The 22,030-nt window shown below is 36.4% G+C and overlaps 1 pseudogene; it reads left to right on the top strand.

The window, feature by feature from the left end:
• Positions 1-10,628: 10,628 nt before the first annotated feature.
• LOC114386192 lies at positions 10,629-20,571 on the top strand (annotated as a pseudogene).
• The last annotated feature ends 1,459 nt before the right edge of the window (positions 20,572-22,030 follow it).

The following is a 22,030-nucleotide window of genomic DNA, read 5'->3' as shown; positions in this document are numbered from 1 at the left end:
CCAAATTAAAATTACACCAACCAATCCCTATTGCTAATAAATACACTGCACAACTGCTGCTCAACCCTTACTTTTCCCGCTTCCTACACGCTTCATATCCCCGCTTACTCTGCTATCAGATTGCCTTCTGAACTTCCAAAAACCGCTTTCCCATCCCACATAAAACTTACACCACCAAGGCACTATCGTAATAAATGCACTAAGACAATTACTGCAGTTGTATCTCCCTATACTACATCAGATGTAATCATTATCGAGAGACGTCAGCGCTGTATAGGGTTGTGACTCTTCACAACTCTTTTTTGCATTGTTCAACTACAAAGAGTCACCATTTAATTTAATTTCTTAATTAAATCAATCATTATATCGATATAACACCACCACCACTTACAAAACTTCTATACAGATATATCTACGTATAGTACACATCTATTCATCTTCTTCACATTCTGCCAAACCAAACCAAACTCCCTATTCATCTTCTTTGCATCCAAGAGTCACCATTTAATTTGTTAATTAAATCAATCATTATATCGATATAACACCACCAACACTTACAACACTTCTCTACACATATATCTACCTATACTGCACTTCGTATTCATCCTCTTCGCATCCTGCCAAATCAAAGTAGACTCCCTATTCATCTTCTTTGCATTCTTATGGCCACTTCCGCATCACGCTCCACTATTGTAATTTATTTCTTCTTCTTCTCATTGTCATCTTTCTTATATCTGTTTCCTTTATTCCTTTGGTTACTTAACATTTTCATATTATTCGTATAGTTTCCACGCGATCCAATGGACAGTATAAGATTCACCGCACCTTTCAGAGTTCAAAAGGTAACATTTCACATAAAAAAAACATTTTCTACTTAACTGCATTTCCATTTTTTTTCAACTGCCCCACCTTACTTTCTTTGCCTGCAAAACCTTCTCCAAGTTCCTTTTACCTATCACAGGCAATGGCTGCGCAACTACCCCAAATACGTTTTATTCCACTACGATGGCGAGATACATTTCATTAGGGTAAGAACACTTGGTACTAAATGCTTTTTTGCTGATGGCTTGAATGATTTTAGAAGGGCACACAACCTCCACGAAAGCGTGATTCTACGTTTGGTCGCCGGTGACAAAAACACCACTTTCACCGTTCATATTGACAGACCTGCACACCACCAGTCTAACCTAAAACCCATCATTTATAGAAGGAGATACATCTTTACTGTTGATATCACAGATGATATGCTACAGCAGAACCTACCTTTAGTGCGTTATACTACACTTTTTTCAGTCTATCATACTTTGTAGTTTCCTCATCAATTTGTTTAACCATTCTTTCTTTTGATGATACAGACACTTCCTGCAGCGGCTTCCAAATTTGTGTATGGCTCCAAAAAAAGTATTACCATCCACCACGGACTTTCAAAATCCACCAAATGGCCACTCACCATCCACCACGACGTCCCTGCCATTACACAACCATGGTTCAACCTCATTCATGAATTAAATACTATTAAATTAAATTTGAATTTTTTTTAATTAAATTAAATTTTATTTTGGATCAGAATTAAATACTATTATTTATAGAGATAACAAAATTATTTAACATCACAACAAATTATTTGTATACATTGAAACATTTTTTTAAACAAAGACTAAAACATAGTTTTTTTATGAGTCTAAATTATCTTTTATAATCAAAATATTATTTTCATATGCTCACTAAACATTTTTACAAAATTATTTTTAAAATTTAGTCCCTCTACACAATTAAATACATCTAAAATAATTTCTTTCCAGAAAAACAAAACATTTCTAATTTATTTCCCATGTTTCTTTTATATAATTTAAATCAACTCTAAAATATTTTCAACACAATCAAGTCTTCATGCAAATTATCTTTATGTTATATACAAACAGCATCTTGACAGATAATATTTATATCACTTACAGTAAAAATATACGAACAACACCCTGACAAATATTATTTTTTCACTTACAGTTTAATGATACAAACAACATCCTGACAGATAGTATTTATAGCACAGACACTCTATTTCATCAACATTATAATTATATATCTATTTAATATTCAATTATGCTCCTGTGATTGCAATTTTATTAACCAAGTGACCCGTGCGTACGCATGGCTTACAGACTAGTTCATATCCATTGAGTGTTATTAGCAATTATCTTCTAAATTTCGGGAACTATGTGTGAAAAACCTTCATTATACCGTGAGTTTAGGACTTCTTTGATCGGTACCATCCGTACTCATGGCTGCTTTAGGAGAGTTAGTGTTGATGCAACGGTGGCAATGAAGTGAAGGAGAGGACTTGCTTGGAATCTATAATACCAATCTTTTTTGTAACTTTTAATTTAATGGGAGTAATTTACAAAAAATATAAGAAATTAAGAAATTTTGAAGCACCGGTGGACAAAGGAATCTTTTATCCATAAAACATTTGTCAAATAATATATATTTTGATGGTAACATCAGCCAAAAATGTAAAATTAAGCTAGTACATGGTCAAGATGGATTATTTTTGAAAAAAAAATTCAACTCGTTTGTTCCAATTTTTTATGGAAAAAATCACTTTTAAAAATTTAAGTATATTTGTTTAGTCGTTGAAAAAAATCAGAATTTTAATTATTTTGAATAGCTTTAATAAAAAGCTCTAATTATAAATACATTTTAAAATATGATTTTTTATATAAATTTAACCAAACAAAATATAACTTCTTTTTTTTCCGATAATTTTTTTAAAAAAACAAGTCATTTTTTGTATAATCTTAAATCACTTTTCCGTTTTAGTATACAAACAATTATATATCAATTGATGTACAAATTTATTGGTAAACTGAAGTTATTTCTTTAAAATAAGTTATATTAATAAAAAAATTTACACATCATTCAATCACAATCTATAATATATGATAAAATTATTAATTAATTAAAAATCATTATTAATATTGATTATAATTTTTTTTATCAATACTAATCAAAAACTTTATATAACTCACATTCTTAGTCAATTAATTGAGTTACAATCCGATGACAAAATTATGAATAATTCTGATGAATAAGAAATGAGATTAACAAATTTTTATACTTTCTGAAAAAAATAATAGAGTATACTATATGAGTAAGTGTTCTTTAAAATAATTCAACGAAGAAAAAAACCTTATTCAAACCCCGGTTTCCAAAACGACGAGTCATGGCATGTTGTTCAAACCATCACTTTCACTTCACCACCATAAGATATGAAAGTGAAAGAGCAGCTTTGGCCATTGATAGTGATATGAAACTGTAAATAGTAAAGGGCAAAAGGAAAAGCTAAATTGAGATAAGTTTCTGATTATTCATTCCACTTCTTTACATATTTATACTAGCGTTCTAACAGAATTCAATTTGTTATAACAGAATTATCTCGACAACTAACTAGTGGAATGTTGTGAGCGAAAAGGATCTGTAACCAGCTTAGTGGCTTCATGCTTTTTCAGTGTCTAAAATGTATTCTTGCGGGGTAAGTGGGCTTCTTACTAACTCTCATTGGCTTGCCATTGTAGCTATTAGCTTCTGTGATGTGGCCTGTGTTGGTATATGCTGAGTTGCTATCAACACCCCCTTCCTCGAAAACAACCTTGTCCTCAAGGTTGTGAATGTGGCGCAACTCATCCCATGACTCCCAGGAAACCTCTTCTGGAGCCAACCCTTCCCATTGGACCAGGACCTGCTTGAGTGGTGGCGAAATAGAGTTGTCCAACTTCCAATCTAAAATGGTTAAGGGTGTAACCAAAGGATGGTTATCAGAATTGGCATGGGGAAGAGTTATCGGAGAAGAAGGTAAAGGACCCTGATGTTACTTCAAAAGGGAGACGTGGAAGACTGGATGAATGCAAGAAGAATTCGGCTATAACAACTTGTATGCTACTGGACCTATTCGTTCGTTCACCTGAAAAGGGCCGTAGAAACGTTTGGCCAATTTGGTATACATAGGGGCTATCGACGTCTGTTGATAGGGGCAAAGTCGAACGTACACCCAGTCGCTGGCAACAAATGAAAGGTCCTAGCGGTGTTTGTTACCCGTAGCTTTCATCACTTCCTGGGCTTTGCGTAGGCGTCATTGTAATTGCGCACGAATGGTCATCCTGGAGGTAAGTAAAGAATCAACAACATTTATGGAAGAATTGCCTTGCAAGTATTGGGCGATTGTCGGGGGTGATTTGCCATAGATGGCCTTGAACGGTGAAATCCCGGTACCGGCATGTATGGTCGTGTTGTATGACCATTCGGAAGATGGTTGGTGGTGGACATACGCGCAGAGATACTGTTCCAGGGTCTGGTTAAGAACCTTCATTTGACCATCAATTTGTAGATGGTATGCAGTACTCATGCAGAGCTTAGTGCCACTTAATCGGAATAATTCGCGCTAGAAGCTACTGATAAAAATAGGATCTCTATTGGAGACCAGGCTGCATGGAAAATCGTGTAGCTTGCAAACGATGTCGAGGAATAGCACGACGACCTTGTATGCCGTATGATGCGTAGGAAGAGCACCGAAATGGGCTCCCTTTGAAAAATGGTCTACGACCACCAATATCACCGTGAAGCCATGGGAGGAGGGCAATCCTGTGATGAAATTGAGAGATAAATCCTCCTAGACATGAGCCGATATCGGAAGTGATTGTAACAAACCATCAGCTTTCTTTATCTCGTACTTGGTCTGTTGACACGTGGAGCATTGCGCGACATACCGGCGAACATCGTCCTAGATATGGGGCCAATCGAAGTTCTGTCTTAATCTATGGAGAGTCTTTGATACCCCAGTGTGACCACCGAGATGAGAAGAATGGAATTTTTCTAAGAGGATTATCGTAAATGGTGTTGGGAACGGGATCCAAATATGACCGTGTCGAAGAATAAGGTCTTGATGAATGACGAGATCGAAGTGGGCATCGGGACACACTTGAATGTCCTACAAAAGACTGACATATTGAGGATCCTGCAACAGGGACTGCCACAATTACTGCAAGAAAAGAAAATGAGGCATGGTCAAAGATAAGCATGTGGCCTCTGCCGGAAAGATTTGCGACAATGCATCAGCGACGACATTAGTGGCCTTGGGCTTGTACTTGATTATGTAATCATAACCCAGAAGTTTAGACAAATAAGTCTCCTATTCCGGGGTCTGAATGATCTGAGACATGAGATCTTTTAGAATCTTGTGGTCGGTGAGGATTGTGAATGAAGTTCCCAACAAGTAGTGGTGCCATTTTCGAACAAATGACGTGATTGCATGTAATTCGGGAACATAGGCCGACACTCTCTGTAATCGGGGACAAAGGACTTTGCTGTAATAAGCAATTGGGTGGTCGTCCTGAAGCAGTACTGCATCCATGGAGGAACCCGATGCATCCATTTCAATGGTGAATGGGAGCGAAAAATTGGGGTTGACTAAGACAGGGGCTTGAACCATTGCCTGTTGAAGGTGGTGAAAGGCTTGTTGCACCTCTGGGGACCAACATAATTTTTCCTTGCGTAAGAGGCATGTAAGGGGTGAAGCTATTGCAGCGTACCCTTTAATGAACTTACGATAGAACCCTTTCAATCCCAAGAACCCTCCGAGAGCCGTGGGGGACGTTGGTATTGGCCAAGCAATCATAGTCGCTACCTTGTCCGGGTTTGGGGCTGTGCCTTGGGACAAGATGATGTGGCCCAAGTAATTGAGTTGCATCTAAGCAAATAAACATTTCGATTGCCGAAGAAGGAATTGGTGGTCTGATAGAATGGACAAGAAAAACTCCAGATGAGTAACATGTGAGTCCAGATCAACGCTGTAAACCAGAATGTCATCTAAAAATACCGCGACATATTTTCGTAAAAATGGGCGAAGTGTGTCATTCATGGCGGCCTGGAACGTCGAGGGAGCATTACATAAGCCTAACGACATAACCCAGAACTCGTAGTGACCTTGGTGAGTTTGAAATGTTGTTTTATGTATGTCATCCTCGACCATTCTTATCTGGTGAAAGCCTTGACGTAAATCAAGCGTCGAGAACCAAGATGCTTGTCCCAAATCATCAAGCAATTCGTCAATAGTTGGCATGGGAAAATGGTCTTTAATAGTGACGGCGTTTAAAGCCTGGTAATCCACACAATAATGCCATGTTCCATCTTTCTTTTTGACCAACAGGATAGGGGACGAGAAGGGGTTGTGGCTTGGTTGGATTATGTCGGCTTCGAGCATGGTGGATATTTGCTTCTTAATTTTCATCTTCAGGAAATTAGGATAGTGATAGGGATGAACGCTAACTGGGGTTGTGTGTGGGAGAAGATGAATATGATGTTGGATGTTGCGCAATGGGGGTAATTGGGTAGGTTTAGTGAAGATATCGAGGTTGAGGACGGAGGATATCTATGAGGGGTACGGGAGGTGTCTGGTGGGAGTGAAGATGGTGAAGGTTGGGCTGATATGGTGGTTATGTGAAATAGAGTTGATATGCTCTAGGTCTGGGCAAGCCTTTTAAGTTGATGGGCTGATGCAAGTGAGAGCGAAGGGGAAGCATCTGCACTGAGAGTAATGGAGCGGCCCATGTGTGTGAAGGTCATGGTCAACGCCTGATAATCAGTAGTGATTGGGCCCAATAACTTGAGCCACTGCACACCTAATACGATGTCTGCACCACACAGAGGCAAGTGAAATAAATCAAGCGTAAAGGAATGGCCCTAGATCGAAATGGGAACTTGGACGGATAGGGTGTCACAGTCGAGGGTATGTATGTTGCCCACCATGACGTGAAGAGTCATGGTAGGGGTAGACGACAAGGAGAGAAACTTGGCCACATGCGACTGAATGAAGTTGTACGTGCTGCCACCGTCTACTAGAATAGTAACCTGATGGTGGCGCAGAGATCCCAGAAGGCGAAATGTTTGCGGTGCGGGGCTGCCTTCCATGGCATTCAAACTAATTTGCGGGAGCAACAAAGTTTCCACCTTCGGAGGATATGGCGGGTCGAAGGGGACCGGGTTAGAAATGGGCTCCACGTCAATGAGAAGGTGCAAGCGAGGCATGCAGCGGTGGCCGTGAGACCACTTGTCGTCGCAGTGGTAACACAGCCCCTGGTCACGATGGACTGCCAGCTCCTCCGCCGTGAGGCGCCTGACCTGGATTTTAGAGGGATTAAGAGGAAGAGGTGTTGCAGGTTTGGGCGTGAAAGGGGAATGAGACACGGACAGGATGCGGGGGCCGCAGCGGCGATCCAACATCTTGTCCTCCTGGAGTCGCACGAGTTTGGTCGCTTGAGGCAGGGAAATCGGTCGCAGAGCCTAAACTTCCCGGCGGAGTTCAGGAAGCAAACCAGAGACAAAGTAATTCAGCAAGCACGAAGGGGCAAGGCCCACAATCCGATTCGCCAATCTCTCGAACTCCGTCAAGTACTCGCTCACTGTACCTGTCTGTTGGAGCTTGAATAGGGCTCCTTGAGGGTTGTCATAGAAGGAGGGCGTGAACCTCGACTCAAATGCTTGAAGCATCGCCGGCCATGAAGGGAAAAAACCATTCTGAAACATCCAACGATACCAGGACAGCGTAGGGCCATTGTTAGTCATTATTTACGACTAAATTTTGGATTGAATAGTTACATGAAATTAGCCTCTTTCCCACAATTTATGGTTCTTTTTGTAGGAATTGTACATATTTTCATGTTTAGTTTGATTTTATACAGTAGATACTCTCATTTTGTGAATTGATGTTGAAACCACTTCAGTTTTAGGCTAAAAGAAGAGAGGGTCAAGTAGCTGGTGTCTTGCTAAGCAAGGCATATGTGCTTAGCGAGTAACATCCGCTAAGCGAGGCACTCAGCTCGCTTAGCGTGATGGGAAGATTCCTTAATTTTGGGAAGATTCCTTGGCTTTGGGAACCAGCAAGGTATTACTTTCATCCACTCCAAATTGAAGCTGCAAAGAGAAAACAAAAAAAAATTCTCACTCGATTGGAGATCCACAGTGACTAATGACAAGACTAAAACAATGTATATAAGCAAGCTCAAACCCAAAATTATAATCTCAAGAAAAAATTGAGAGCCCAAACCCTCACCTCCTCATGGTCTGAATGGAATGTGATCTTCAAAGTGCCAACGTCGAATGCTAAAACAGAAGACACCAATTGTTCCCTCAGCTTTCTGATGAAACTAAACCCGACACCAACGATGTTCTTGAACACGATCCCTCTATATCGGTTGAAGGCCGCTCTGAGAATGGCGGAGCCACCGCTGTTTTCGGCGACGGAGAGGGTGAGCGCGGGGTCAACGGAGAGAGTGTCGCTGCCGGAAGTGAACTCACCAGAAGTGAACTCCAGCGCGTTGCTGAGCGCCTCCACGCGCGTCCACTCGCCAACGTCCAACGATGTCTTGGACTATAGCTCCACCAGCGGTACGTCGCCGTAGTTCCCGCCGAGGGGGTCCTCCTGGTCAATGGAGAAAGGTTGGTCGTGGCGGTGATTTTCTAGCGTTGGCGGAGCTTTTCCAGCTTGGCGGCCTCCTTCTTGGCGGCCTTTTTGCTGACTTGGGCCTCCGACGATGTTGTGGCGGCGGCGGGGTTTTGGGAATCCGAAGACGACATCGTTTTGGCGTGGGAGTGTGGGTTTTGCGAGAGGTTTTTTTTAGTGGATTGTGTATAGTAGACCTCGTCGCATGGAGCTCCGACCTTTTTGCGAGCGGAAGCGCAAGAGACGGAAGGGTTCAAAGGAAGCGCAAGAGACGAGACTGAAGGAAGCGCTAGCTAGTATAGGGATTTCAAATTAATTAAGTACACGCGTGGCAATTATGTAATTAGGGAAAAAAACAACGACGTTTCTATATACAAACCCGTAGTTGTTTAAATTGCCCCTAGTACATTCTAAGACGGTTCGGTAGAACCGTCTTAGAATGTGTGTCATAAAAGAAAAATTATTCTTCTTAATTACAAAACTGGCACGCGTGACATTCTAAGACGGTTATAACTGTCTTAGAATGCGGGTCGTAAAAAGGAAATTTTTTAGTAGTGAAAGTTTTGTAGAACAAACTAGGAGTTAGATTAAATCCAACTTTGATAATTATTTAGATGTATCTTTGTATCTAGTTTTTGTTTTGAATATAGATTGTCCAAGTTTTCAGCCGTTTGACTATTTTTTTCCTGCTCGATGCTAATATCTTTCAAAATATTGGTATGTAGGTATTTATTACTGACTACTTTTTCAAAGCAAACCTCGCCGAAGATTTTTCTTACGCAGAGATAATGGTAAGCATAGATATTTTGTTAATTATGCTCATTATTTTTAATGTCATAATTCTGTTATTTATTTGTTACACGTAATTCTTGTAAATCCAATTATTTTTTAATTCTCTATTGTTTTGTTGCTTTGATTTTTGTAAAAGTGTATGCAATTACCCAAATTTATAAATGAATTGACGTTCCCTATATTTTCAATTTTTCACAATGAATTTTACCTTTGTTTCGTTTATTCTACCATATTTTCCCCATCGTGTCATTGATGTTATAAGAACACTGATGTTTTTATTTTGCATGTTATTGTTATTTGGGATATATTATCAATTTCATGCATATATAATCCAGGTTGAAGTAAAAATAGATAGATTACAAGAGACATCCAAGGATAATGTTCTCACAAACTACACTATAGAAGCTACATTGTTTGATTCTGGAAGCTGGTACACCTCTGACGGGAATCCTGATCTCCTTTCATCTAATTTGGCAGACATAAAGCTCCAACCATCAAGTGCACCAACACAACCATTAGGGTTTCATGGCTATGTGCTTACAGGGGAACTGCAATCACCAAAGCTTTGGTCTGCAGAGAAAGTGAGCAATTTCAATATTTTTTCATGTGTCTGGGTGGATTTTATTCATGGATTAGCAAACTAATGATTACATCACTATTGAAAAATAATGTTGTAGTTATTGAGATCTTGTGTTTAATTCTTACTCCACAACTTTAATCCTGCCAATATCTCCTCAGTTTCATGTCTTGTTACCTTCTTCCCATGCAATTTTTCATCTATGACATACTTTGTTTCCATAGCCATTGAGTGATAGGCAGATGAAGTTTTTTACCGGAGTTCCTTAAACTTGTATGGAAAGTTGAAGACCTGCATCATGATGATGATTTATCAATTGTTTTATGTGATAAGAAATTTATTGACATATTTGGAGTTTCTTAAAGCTTCATATGTCCATTATTTTTGTTATTGCTCTTTTACCTATTTGTTTTTCATGTATCATTTTTGTTTGCATTTATCGCAGCCATACCTCTATACCCTAGTTGTTGTCCTGAAAGATCGATCTGGGCGCGTTGTTGACTGTGAATCATGTCCAGTAGGATTTAGAAAAGTGTCTAAAGCCCACAAATAACTGCTTGTTAATGGACATGCAGTGGTAATCAGAGGTGTGAACAGGCATGAACATCATCCACAATTGGGGAAGGCAAACATAGAATCCTGCATGATCAAGGTACTGCTAATCTTATTTCACCCTTAAATAAAATTGTCCGTTTGTCTCTTTATGATGGCCAAATGTTATTTGTTTTTTAGATACTAATAATGTTGTGCCTACAGGATTTAGTCTTAATGAAGCAAAACAATATTAATGCTGTGAGGAACAGCCATTATCCCCAACATCCTCGTTGGTATGAGCTATGCGATTTGTTTGACATGTACATGATAGATGAAGCCAATATTGAGACACATTATTTTGACTACTCAAAACATCTCTAGCATCCTACTATGGAGCCAAAGTGGGCAACTGCAATGCTGGATCGTGTGATTGGCATGATTGAGAGAGATAAAAATCACACATGCATTATCTCCTGGTCTTTAGGGAATGAATCTGGATTTGGAACAAATCATTTTGCTTTAGCTGGTAGGTTGTGCACTTTTTTACTGACTCTGCTGTTACATTTGTTTGAAAAATTGCTTGCTAATATATATTTTTCTTTTCTTCATTCTGTCAATGTATCAGGTTGGATTCGAGGAAGAGATTCATCGCGGGTATTGCATTATGAAGGAGGTGGATCCAGGACTCCATGCACTGATATTGTGTGTCCTATGTATATGCGTGTTTGGGACATGGTGAAAATTTCCAATGATCCAACTGAAACACGTCCTCTGATACTGTGCGAGTATGATTTGTAGTTTTACATCAACAACATAATATGACTTCTACCGTTCCCTGATTTTACAGGTATTCACATGCAATGGGAAACAGTAATGGGAATCTACATATATATTGGGAAGCAATTGACAACACATTTGGACTCCAAGGAGGCTTTATTTGGGATTGGGTCGATCAGGTGAGTGGTTTTTGAATACCGTATCCAAATCAAATTGATGAATGATCAACATCACTTTATTTTGTCTGAGTTCTCTCAATTTTACACTTTGCTTGCATGTAGGCCTTGGTGAAAGTTTATGAAGATGGTACAAAGCATTGGGCATATGGAGGTGAATTCGGGGATGTTCCCAATGACTTGAATTTCTGTTTGAATGGCCTCACATTTCCCGATCGAACTCCTCATCCTGTTTTACACGGTAAATTGATATATTGGCTCATTTTTTCCCACACCACCTTCGAGGAGTCACAATGCATTATTCGTCTGTTTACATCATTAGTCATGACTGTGTCTTCTGTTTCAGAGGTTAAGTACTTATACCAACCAACCAAGGTGGCTTTAAAGGAAGGAAAATTGGAGGTACTCAGTTTATCTGGAGGTTGTGTTTCTCTATTCGAATTTTACTTGATTATTTATTTTGCAGATAAAAAATACTCATTTTTTTCAAACAACAGAAGGATTGGAGTTCAGCTGGTCTATTTCTGCAGATGGATACAACCTTGGATCTGGTATTTTAGGCCTCACCCATATAAAGCCCTAGAGTAGTTATGCTGTTGATTGGCAATCAGGTCCATGGTATTCTCTATGGGCTTCAGCTGATGAAGAAGAACTATTCCTGACTATAATGGCTAAACTTTTGAACTCCACACGCTGGGTTGAAGCTGGTGATATTGTTTCATCCGCTCAAGTTCAATTGACTGCCAGGAGAAACATTATTCCTCATGTAACTTTTTACCATATTTATTCATTTTAGAACTGAGACATACGTCTCTTTAGATTAAAGAATAAATTATCTACTTCATCCGACTAGTCCCGGGCAACCCATTAGAATTAATATATCGAAATTCTATATATAGAATTAGGGTTGAGTAATGAGGTTTAGTAATTTATAGTATATGCTGATATTGCTTAAATTCAAATTTTCTATCTTATGAATGGCTGTTGTATTCAGGCTGTTGATACTAGTGGTGGCACTCTCTGGTTGCTGAAACACTAGGAGATACAATCATAGTCAAACAGCAAGATGTTTGGGATTTGACATTGAATACTAAAACAGGTTTAGTTGAAAGCTGGAAGGTAAACCTGAACTTTCAATTTATTATTGTCCATTGATTGTTAGGTTAAATTGGAATTTTTCTTGTCTCTTTAAAATGAAAACAATTACAGTTTATTTAGATGTAGAAATTAGAATTACTTCATGTTATATAATGAAGAATGCCTTGAATAATGGTTTCTGTATCTTCAATACTAATGCCTTTAAATCTCCAATCACAATAAATACAATATTTTCTGATCAAATTGTTTTTCTTTTTGAATCCTCTGATAGGAGCCTAAGTGTTTGCTATGAGATAAAGCTTATTTATCCAAACCTAAATATTTTTTAGGTTCAAGGTTTTGATAATAGATATGATAGAGACTGGTTTAATGCTGAAAATATATGAAAAAAAATCTGAGCAAAGGTCCAGTTACAGTGGTAACAGTGAATAACACAACAGTCACTAGGAGATGTAAAGTGAAAGGAAAAGATAGAAAATCAGAGTTGCAATAACAGATTCTGACCTTGGCCTAAGCCTCCCAATGAATTCCCAGAAATTTTCATTCCTTCTCACTACTATCCTTTCACTCCTTATTCATATCTCTTGAGGGAGTGTTTGGTTCATTGTATAAGATTGCACGGGAATCACATTCCTATACCTAGGAATATTATTCCCATGAACATGTTTGGTTGTATATAGTAATTTTAGAAAAAAAAATTATTTAATTAAAAATTGAAAAAAAAAATGGAAAAAACGTGAAATAATGAAGTGGAGAGGGGTAGTTAATATAGAAAATAACTTCCATTTCATGAGAATCTAAGATACCCAGTACCCACCTTCCACCACGGGGATGAGAAGCAAGGTAAATTTGAAGATTTTGTTTTCCTGGAAATCAATAACTATTATGAACCTTAACGTAGAATTGGGTCATGGGTCTAGACACGGAAGACTTCTTTCGACCTATAGTGAAAGCAAGAATCAAATTTGTCCTTGACAGCACCTAGGAGTGGAAATGAGCCGAGCAGCTTGTCAAGGGCCTTTGGCTCGGCTTATGTAAGGTTCGGTTCGGCTCGGCTTGTTTATTATAAAGGCAAAACTTAAGCTTTTTAAAAAGTCTTTTCAAATAAAAAGGCCAAGTCCAAACTATAAAAAAAACTTGTTAATCTTGATAAGCCGACCTGTTTAACTAACAATAATAATAATAATAATAATAATAATAATAATAATAATAACAATAATAATAATAATAATAACAATAATAATAATAATAATAATTTTATTTTATCAAATCTTATTTTATCCAAATTTTATTTCATCTAGATTTTATTTCTCCAGATTTTATTTCATCCAATCTTATCTTATTTTGTCCAAATTTTATTTTATTTCATTTATGGGCTTGGACTTAAAATAGATTTGTAAACTTTGGGGCTGAGGACCTAATCCATACATTTTTTAATATTATGCTCTTCTTATTTTCTTTTGATATACTTTGTGCTTTAACGACTTGAATTCAATATGATTTTTTTTTATCCATTATTTTTGGATTTGTACATTACTTATATGAAATTTTATAAGTTTCTTTTTTTAGTTAGTATTTCACTAGGTCTTAAAATAATTAATTAATTAAAGACATCTTTAATCAAGCTTTTAAATAGGTTCGTGGGCTAAGCCAGACTTTTATGTAAGCCAAGCCGAGCCTTTAAAAAAAGTCTATGACAAGTAATGAGTTAAGCTCAAGCCTTACGCATTTAACTCAAACCGAATTCAAGCCTAGTAAAGCTTGGCTTGACTTGACTGATTTCCACCCCTAACAGCACCCCTCCTAAACTAACACAACTTTTCTGAATATTTCTTCTTGTTTTATTTCCATAAAGTCTGCCTTTTAAATCGGTTACAAAGAGATCCTAACAATTATCCTAATTGATAAAATAAAAATAAAGAGAAACCTAATTGATAGAATCATAACTAACAATTATCTTAATGGGTAAAATAAAAATAAGATATCTCTAATTAATAAGATCTTATCTAAAAATTACCTTAATTAATAAAATAAGAATCTGACATAAGGAAAGATAAAGAAATAAGAAATAAGGTAAACTAAATAATTCAAGATTTAGATGATAATCCTAATTTGTTGCCATATCAAATTCCTAGGAATGTTTTTCTAAAAAATTGTGCCAAACATGGGAATATGATATTCCCAAGCTCACTTTCCCGGGAATCCCTTGCAATACCTTAAAACAAACACCCAAGTTTTGAAATATTTGAAGGGCGAAAACACGCCATAATTTTGGAAATGTTTATATTTTATTATTTAAGTTTCCTCTTTAATAGAAGTCTCGTGATGTCTCTTTCCAAATTTTTGTATGACTTTACTCTTGATGAAACATTGGTATTAATATTAAATGCTGGGTTATGGGAGTACATGTTATGAAAAATGGCATCCTCCCATGTTTCTGGCGAGCTCCTATCGATAATGATAAAGGAGGAAATTCAGCCAGTTATTTGTCCAGGTGGAAAGCTGCTGGAATGGACTGCCTCCACTTCATTACTGAGAGCTGTTCTGTACAAAATATTACAGAGAACTCAGTTACAATATTGATGGTTTTTGTTGGTGTTACCAAGGGAGAGGATGGTTCTATCTCTAACCAAGACAAGTCAAAGGTTTTATATACAACAGAAATGACATATACAATTTATGCTTCTGGGGATGTCATTATAGAATGCAATATGAAACCAAATCCTGATCTTCCTCCTTTGCCACGTGTGGGAATCAAATTAAATGTGGAAAAGTCTTTGGATCAAGCAACTTGGTATGGAAGAGGACCATTTGAGTGTTATCCAGATCGAAAAGCTGCAACCCAAATTGCATTCTACGAACATAATGTTGGTGAGTTGCACGTTCCATATATTGTTCCTGGAGAATCTTCAGGTAGGGCAGATGTTAGATGGGCAACATTCAGAAACAAAAATGGTTTTGGAATATATGCTTCTAAGTATGGTAGCTCTCCACCCATGCAAATGAGTGCAAGCTACTACAGCACCTTGGAATTTGACCGTGCCACACACAATGAAGAGCTCATTGAAGGAGATAGCATTGAGGTATTTATAACTTGCTTCAATATTTCTGCATATGTTTCTTCCAGGTCAAAGTTAGGGATGTTTAACTTTGCTGCCCTGATCTCTGGGTCCAATTGTAGCTTCCCTAAGGTTAATATTCGATAAAGTTTATTAAGTCTTGACATTTTTGCAACTATATGTAGTGTATGTTCATTCAGTTTGCTGCATTAAAGTACATTGTGGTTGTGTTCTGTTCTTTGTGACATAAATTACTTCATACAAATTCTTTTATGAGCAATTAGGTTATTTGAATGTTACCTGCTATGGTGATATGTAACAAGAGTTTTATGATATGGTAATATGGTCATTTTTTTATATATTATGACACATTTCATAGAAATTATTAATTAACTAGGATTTTTAGTCCTTTTAAATAGGATAATGTTTGTTTTTAATCTCTCAAAAGTAAGTTGTCTCCATTAAGTCACTTATTTATGAAAGATTTAAATATTTTTTTATGTTTCACTTTAATATTTGTTGTTAGTCTCATTCTGTGAAGTGATGACGTATTAGATAGTGTCATGTTATTAATGCCTAATCACTAACATGTTTACAAATTTTTCACGTCATTTTTTATTATTTAAATTATTTAAAAAATTCAATTATCCGTGTTTCCCTTCTCCTTTCTCGTCTCTCTCCTCTCCTTCTCCCTTTTCTCACCTAGGAACTCTCACATCTTCTTACTCTTAATCTTTTCTTCAGACCACTCAGATAATGGCAAGCACTCCTAGCATTCCATTACACATAAAAGCTTGGGTTTAGTCTGAATATGGGAACACAGAAGAGATTCTCATTTTCTCCACCCTCGTGGACCACCACCTCTTCTCCAACATCCTCGCTGCCCACCACCATTGTCTCTTCTTCCATCACTGATGAGGACAAATCTGACTCCACCTAACTCTGATCTGAAAAAGAAAGGAGCTTGGGTCTCACAACTGCATGGGAACCACGCACCACGTTGGGATGACTGTGGCGACGATGGGGAGGAAGTGCTCGAGCGGCCACAGCGGCTTGAACTTGGCGCTAATCCTGCATATGGTGCTGTTGAGAATAACACCGCTCCACAGCATTTCACAGCGGCGGAGAGTGATTAAAAGCGTGATTGCGCTGCCAAGGGATTTGATGTAGAGAAACGAAGGAAGCAAGGGATCAAAGCGAGAACGGAAATTCTCAAAGGTTGTGCAGTCATCGATGACGGGGTTGATGTCGGGGATGTGAGCAACTAGGCCGTCCGAGAAGCCGTGGCCACGGTCAGTGGCGGAGCCAGAAAAATTATAAAGCCTGGGCAAAAATTTAAAGATAGCAAATTCACATTGTATATAATATGTAAATAGTAATCAATCAAAATAAAAGAGACTCGTCATTTTGTCAACAAAAATATAGTTTAAAATAAAAGAGATAAACATAATCTTACAATAGCGGGTTAAATAAAATTACGAGGCAAGTGTCCTTTCCGAGACTTCTTTGCGGTAAATGTTCGAATAATATCAATATCATCAAGTGACTTGAATATCTCCCGCTCGGTGTAACATACCATCAAGTCATTGAACCACACATCGTTGATCTTATTGCGCAATTTAGACTTGATAATCTTCATTGCTGAAAAAGCTCTTTCAACGGATGCTGTCAACACCGGCAATATCAAAGCTAGCTCAATAAGTTTATAAACCAATGGAAATACCAAATGTTTCTCAGTTTGAACCATCTTCATAGCCAAACTTTGAACATCTTCACAAGTGGAAAAAGAAGCATTTCTTCTCACTTGAAGCACATAAGTTTCAAGTTGATCCCTAATTGTTCCTCGGTCATCATCAGAAAAGTCTGCATGATAAATATCAGCAAGACGAGCAAGCTTATCAACATCAAACTTGGAGAAAGAGTTCTTGGGGTCAAGACATGAGAAGCAATCAAGTATAATGTTACTTCCTTCACTAAAGCGGTGATCCATCTCCACACATATTTTATCAATAGCAACATAAAAAATCTCTGCACGGTAATGATGAAGATTAGTGATAGTCCTCCCTTCTGCTCTTGAACGACCCCGAACTGGTATTTCGTCATCCATATTTGGTACCAGAATACTTTTAGCAACACAAAATCCTTGGACATCGGCAAAAAAATTATTCCAGCCACTCTCTCTCTCATTGTGCCCAACCGAGCTTTGACAACATCAACTAATTCCATGGCATTCACAATATTAAGATCTTTTCTTTGCAATATATTTGAAAGCTCGTTTGTTTCCTATGACCTGGATCACGCACAATCTCATTTGGGTTAAACTCATTAACCACATTAGGTGGCGGTTCTAATTCGGCTTCTTGTTGTACAACATTCACATTCTCAATACTTGCTCTATCAACCAAAAATCTCCTCATCTCTGAAATTAAATGATCTTAAGTTAATACTCAATTAACAATTAAAATCATAAGAATCAAAATTTAAATAAGAATAGTTTTTCAAAATAAAAGTAATCTCTTATGATTTATAAAGAGTAGGAACAAGCATTATATTATATTCAATTAAACACCATTATAGAAACTAATAAAATTAGATAACCAAAAGAAACCTTTATTGTAGATAATTTATCTATCAATAAACAAATTTACAAGTGGTATGATTCCACTGTAAAAGATCTTTTTACTGCTATTATAAATAATACTATATGCTTATAATATTACTAGATACACACTTTAGTTTGACTTATCAATAAAACTTTTATAACCAATGAATCTTGCTGTGTAGTAGCTTAATCTGACACTTAGCAGCACACAAAATGACAAAATATATTATAAAGTAAATATTTTTTATAATGAAATTTATTGAAGTTATCAGTATGATACAATATTATAATTTCACCATATGAGATTTTAGATAAACTTGAAAAATATGGGACCCATTTTCACAATGTTAGTACTTCTATATAACATAAAATATTTAACCTTTCAAAGACAAATCCAAATTTTTCTTCTTCTCTGTGTCTGCTACTACTAGGCGGTGCAAATAAACCCAAATTTTTCTTCTTCTTCTTCTCTGCTACCTTTGTGTTAATTGTTTCACTTTAAAACCACAATCAGTTGAAATTAAACAATTACTAACCGGACAAAAAGGGGAAGGCGGTAGTCGGAAAAGAACCAGTAGGTGTCGATGGCGGAAGCTTTAAGGTTTCTACAGTGTTGCTGCGGTGACGAAGCTTTACTTCTTTTGTTTCTGTTACCTATATTTTTGCCCTTTTAATTTTTAACTCTTATAATTGTTTTGCCCTTTCAATTTCTTGCCCTTTCTTTAATATTTTTCTTTTAATTTTCTCCATTTTTATGTTTGTGTAAAATTATTTCATAATTTATATATAAGTATTTATTTATTATAAATTATAAATTTTAGTTATATAAAATAAACATTCACTAAAATACTAGTAATTGATAAATGTACAACTTAGATTTATAGAACAACATCACATGATATTTGCTTTAAGCTCATAGTAAATTTGTGAAAAAGCTGACCAATAATAATGAATTCATGTGATTGGTGTTTCTATAGTTGTTATTACCCTATTGCATGAATTATCGTAATTATTGTTTACAAAGGGTAAATAAATGAGAAGGAAAATTCTACCAAGAAAAAAAAAAAAAGAGTGAAGGATAAGAATACACAGTCCACAAAAAGGGTTATGCCAGCTAGTTCAACTAACTATTTAACATCAAGATACTTTTTGTTGAATCTGCGTGCTAAACATGATAGTTGCCCGTTTAATTCATTAATAAAGAAAAATAATAGTACAGCACCAAAAAAAAAAAAAGAAAAATATTAGTAACATAAAATTAAAAGGGTTATGCCAGAGCCTGGGCAATTGCCCAGGGTAGCCGGGCCTTGAAACCGCCTATGGCCACGGTGGTTGAGGGCACAGGTGGCGAGGCCAATCTTGGCAAAGTGGATGGTGGTGAGCTGGAGGAGCCAACTGGACTTGCCGGTGTAGCCGTGTATGACAATGAGGGTTCTGATGATGGTTTTATGTTGATGTGAAGGTGAATGTGGTGAAGGAAGGGATCTTTGGAAGAGTGAGAAGAGGAGAAGGAGAGGAGGGAGAAGGGGAAAAGGGAGAAGGGGATTTTTTTAAATAATTTCATTAATAAAAAATGATGTGAAAAATTTGTTGACATATTAGAAATTAAATATTGATGACGTGACATTTCGTCTGTTATAAAAGTAAAATATAAAAAAAATTCAAATACTTAGATAAAAAAAATAAAATTTAGATAATAAAATAAAAATAACTTATTTTTTAGGTGTGAAAAATATATTTAAATCTTTATAAAATAGGTCAAATATACTCCTTATCTTATACAAAAAATCGTCTTCTTTTGATCCTTATTTATGAAAATAAGGACTGCATATGACACATTTCCATATATGAAACACTAAAAGAAGACAGACCATTGTCCTATAATCCTATTTACAGGAACTAAAAATATATTTCCCAAATTATTATTATTTTTTATTATTATTATTGTGCAGTTTATTATGTTTAATGTCTTATGGGATCACAGATTCATCTGGATCACAAGCACATGGGATTGGGTGGAGATGATAGTTGGTCACCATGTGTCCACAAACAGTATTTGATTCCTCCTGTGCCATACTCATTCTCTGTTAGGCTGTGTCCAGTAACTCCAGCCACTTCTGGTCATAACATCTACAAATCCCAGTTTAAAAACTCTTGATTTCTTGGATCACACGACTTGTTCTATTCAAGAATAAACATCATGTAGAAGACCGAAGGCCAAAGACTGGTATGCTACTAAGGACTACAACGAAACTTCAAAGCTGTTGGTGTAAAGAAACTTCTCATGCAATCATTTTAGTTGGAAGCTTGATTTAATAATGTGGAAGAATAATCTTATTGTACAAATTTGTTCCACTGCCACAAGAACAAAGCAACAATTTCACAACTTGTTTAATAAATGTGCTGTAGCTGTGAGATGAATAATTTACTGTTCTTATTTGAAGATTAAGGACAATGAAATGAACAAAAAATAATTACAACTCCAGGATTTAATGGAGCGCTTGTCTGAGACTAGCCCTCGGTTGTGTAAGTTAGTTCCGGCTCCTTTGAATTTGCTTGCGTGACATTTATGTAAGAAATTGTGTTTTAAATATATTTCATAAACATTAATTAAAATCATGTCATTGGGATTTAAATAATAATAATAAAATCACAGCACAATCTAGGACAACTATATTTCACAACCGTCAAAGTATGGTCTTATAACTTAATAATGAGTTGTATAGAGAGGGTTAATTAGATGTTAAATCTTAATTCCAGAGATTTAAGACACAATTTGTGCTCTCACAATCTCTTTAAATTATAAAACACCTTAAACAAAGCCTTACTTAGATTTGTGGCTTTTCTACAAGCTCTGTTACACAACATTGTTCTACATACATTCGTTTTGTGTTACAGCCTACTGCCTGAAAATCACCCAAAATTTCAGAGCTCTATGAAGTGATTCAAACAAGCACTAGGCAGTACATGGTGGGTTAGAGCCGGCAAGGTGGGATAATGATAATAGGCAATGAAGAACAAGGGAATGATGAAGCGGTGAAGAGTTAGGATTGAGAGAGGGTGTTGCCACCATATTGCCAAGCAAAGGTTGTCCAGTGACAAATCACTTATTAAGGTTAAAAATGTCAATTCAATTATAAAACCATTAACATAAAAGTTTTAAAAATTAAAATACTTTAATAATCTGGACCATTCATTATTTTAATTTAAATCTAATGACACAAAACAACTGGTCCATATATAAGTGAACCACCTAATTCATAGGCTCATTGTAGAAATTATCATCTTTTTAATCCTTTTCATTCCTTCCTTTTCCTTTCTTTTCTTTTTACCTCTGTCAAATAGAGCATAAAAGTAGTCATGTGTGGATTAAAGATGATTGAAGATCTCTTGCATGCTTTTGTTTCCTTTTCTACCTCTATTATATCATTAATCAGAAGTTGCATTTTAAGTTTTGAAAGTATATTATACTTTAATCTATATAAAAAAAATAATGTGGTTAATAATTTTGAATACAATCCATAGGACTACAACAATGTAAAAATGAGAATGTAGCTCTCACCCTTACATTGAAGCAAGATCGATATTTATTAAGGTAGAACCAACCAATTAAATCAAAAGTCCCCTTTGAAATATAATTTTATAGTTTAATAATAAAATAAATTAGATAAGACTATGTCATATTAAATGTCTAATCAGCTTATAATGTTTTCCTCTAAGAACGCTATCATTATATAGGAATGATTTGGATATGGACAATCAAATGGTATAACAACAAAAATGGAGACAACAAATCAAAGAGAGAACAAGAAGAGAGAATAGGCGAGTAGAGGGATAAGAGGGGTCGGAACAGAGTCAATGGCACGCTGATATCTTTCTTCTTCACTCATTTCCCGGAAGATATCAAGGCTATGGTCCTATGGA

The sequence above is a fragment of the Glycine soja genome, chromosome 15 (assembly GCF_004193775.1).
Source record: "Glycine soja cultivar W05 chromosome 15, ASM419377v2, whole genome shotgun sequence".
Classification (NCBI taxonomy): domain Eukaryota; kingdom Viridiplantae; phylum Streptophyta; class Magnoliopsida; order Fabales; family Fabaceae; genus Glycine; species Glycine soja.
Note: the sequence above shows the minus strand (reverse complement) of the source record. Positions and strands in the feature narration are given on the sequence as shown.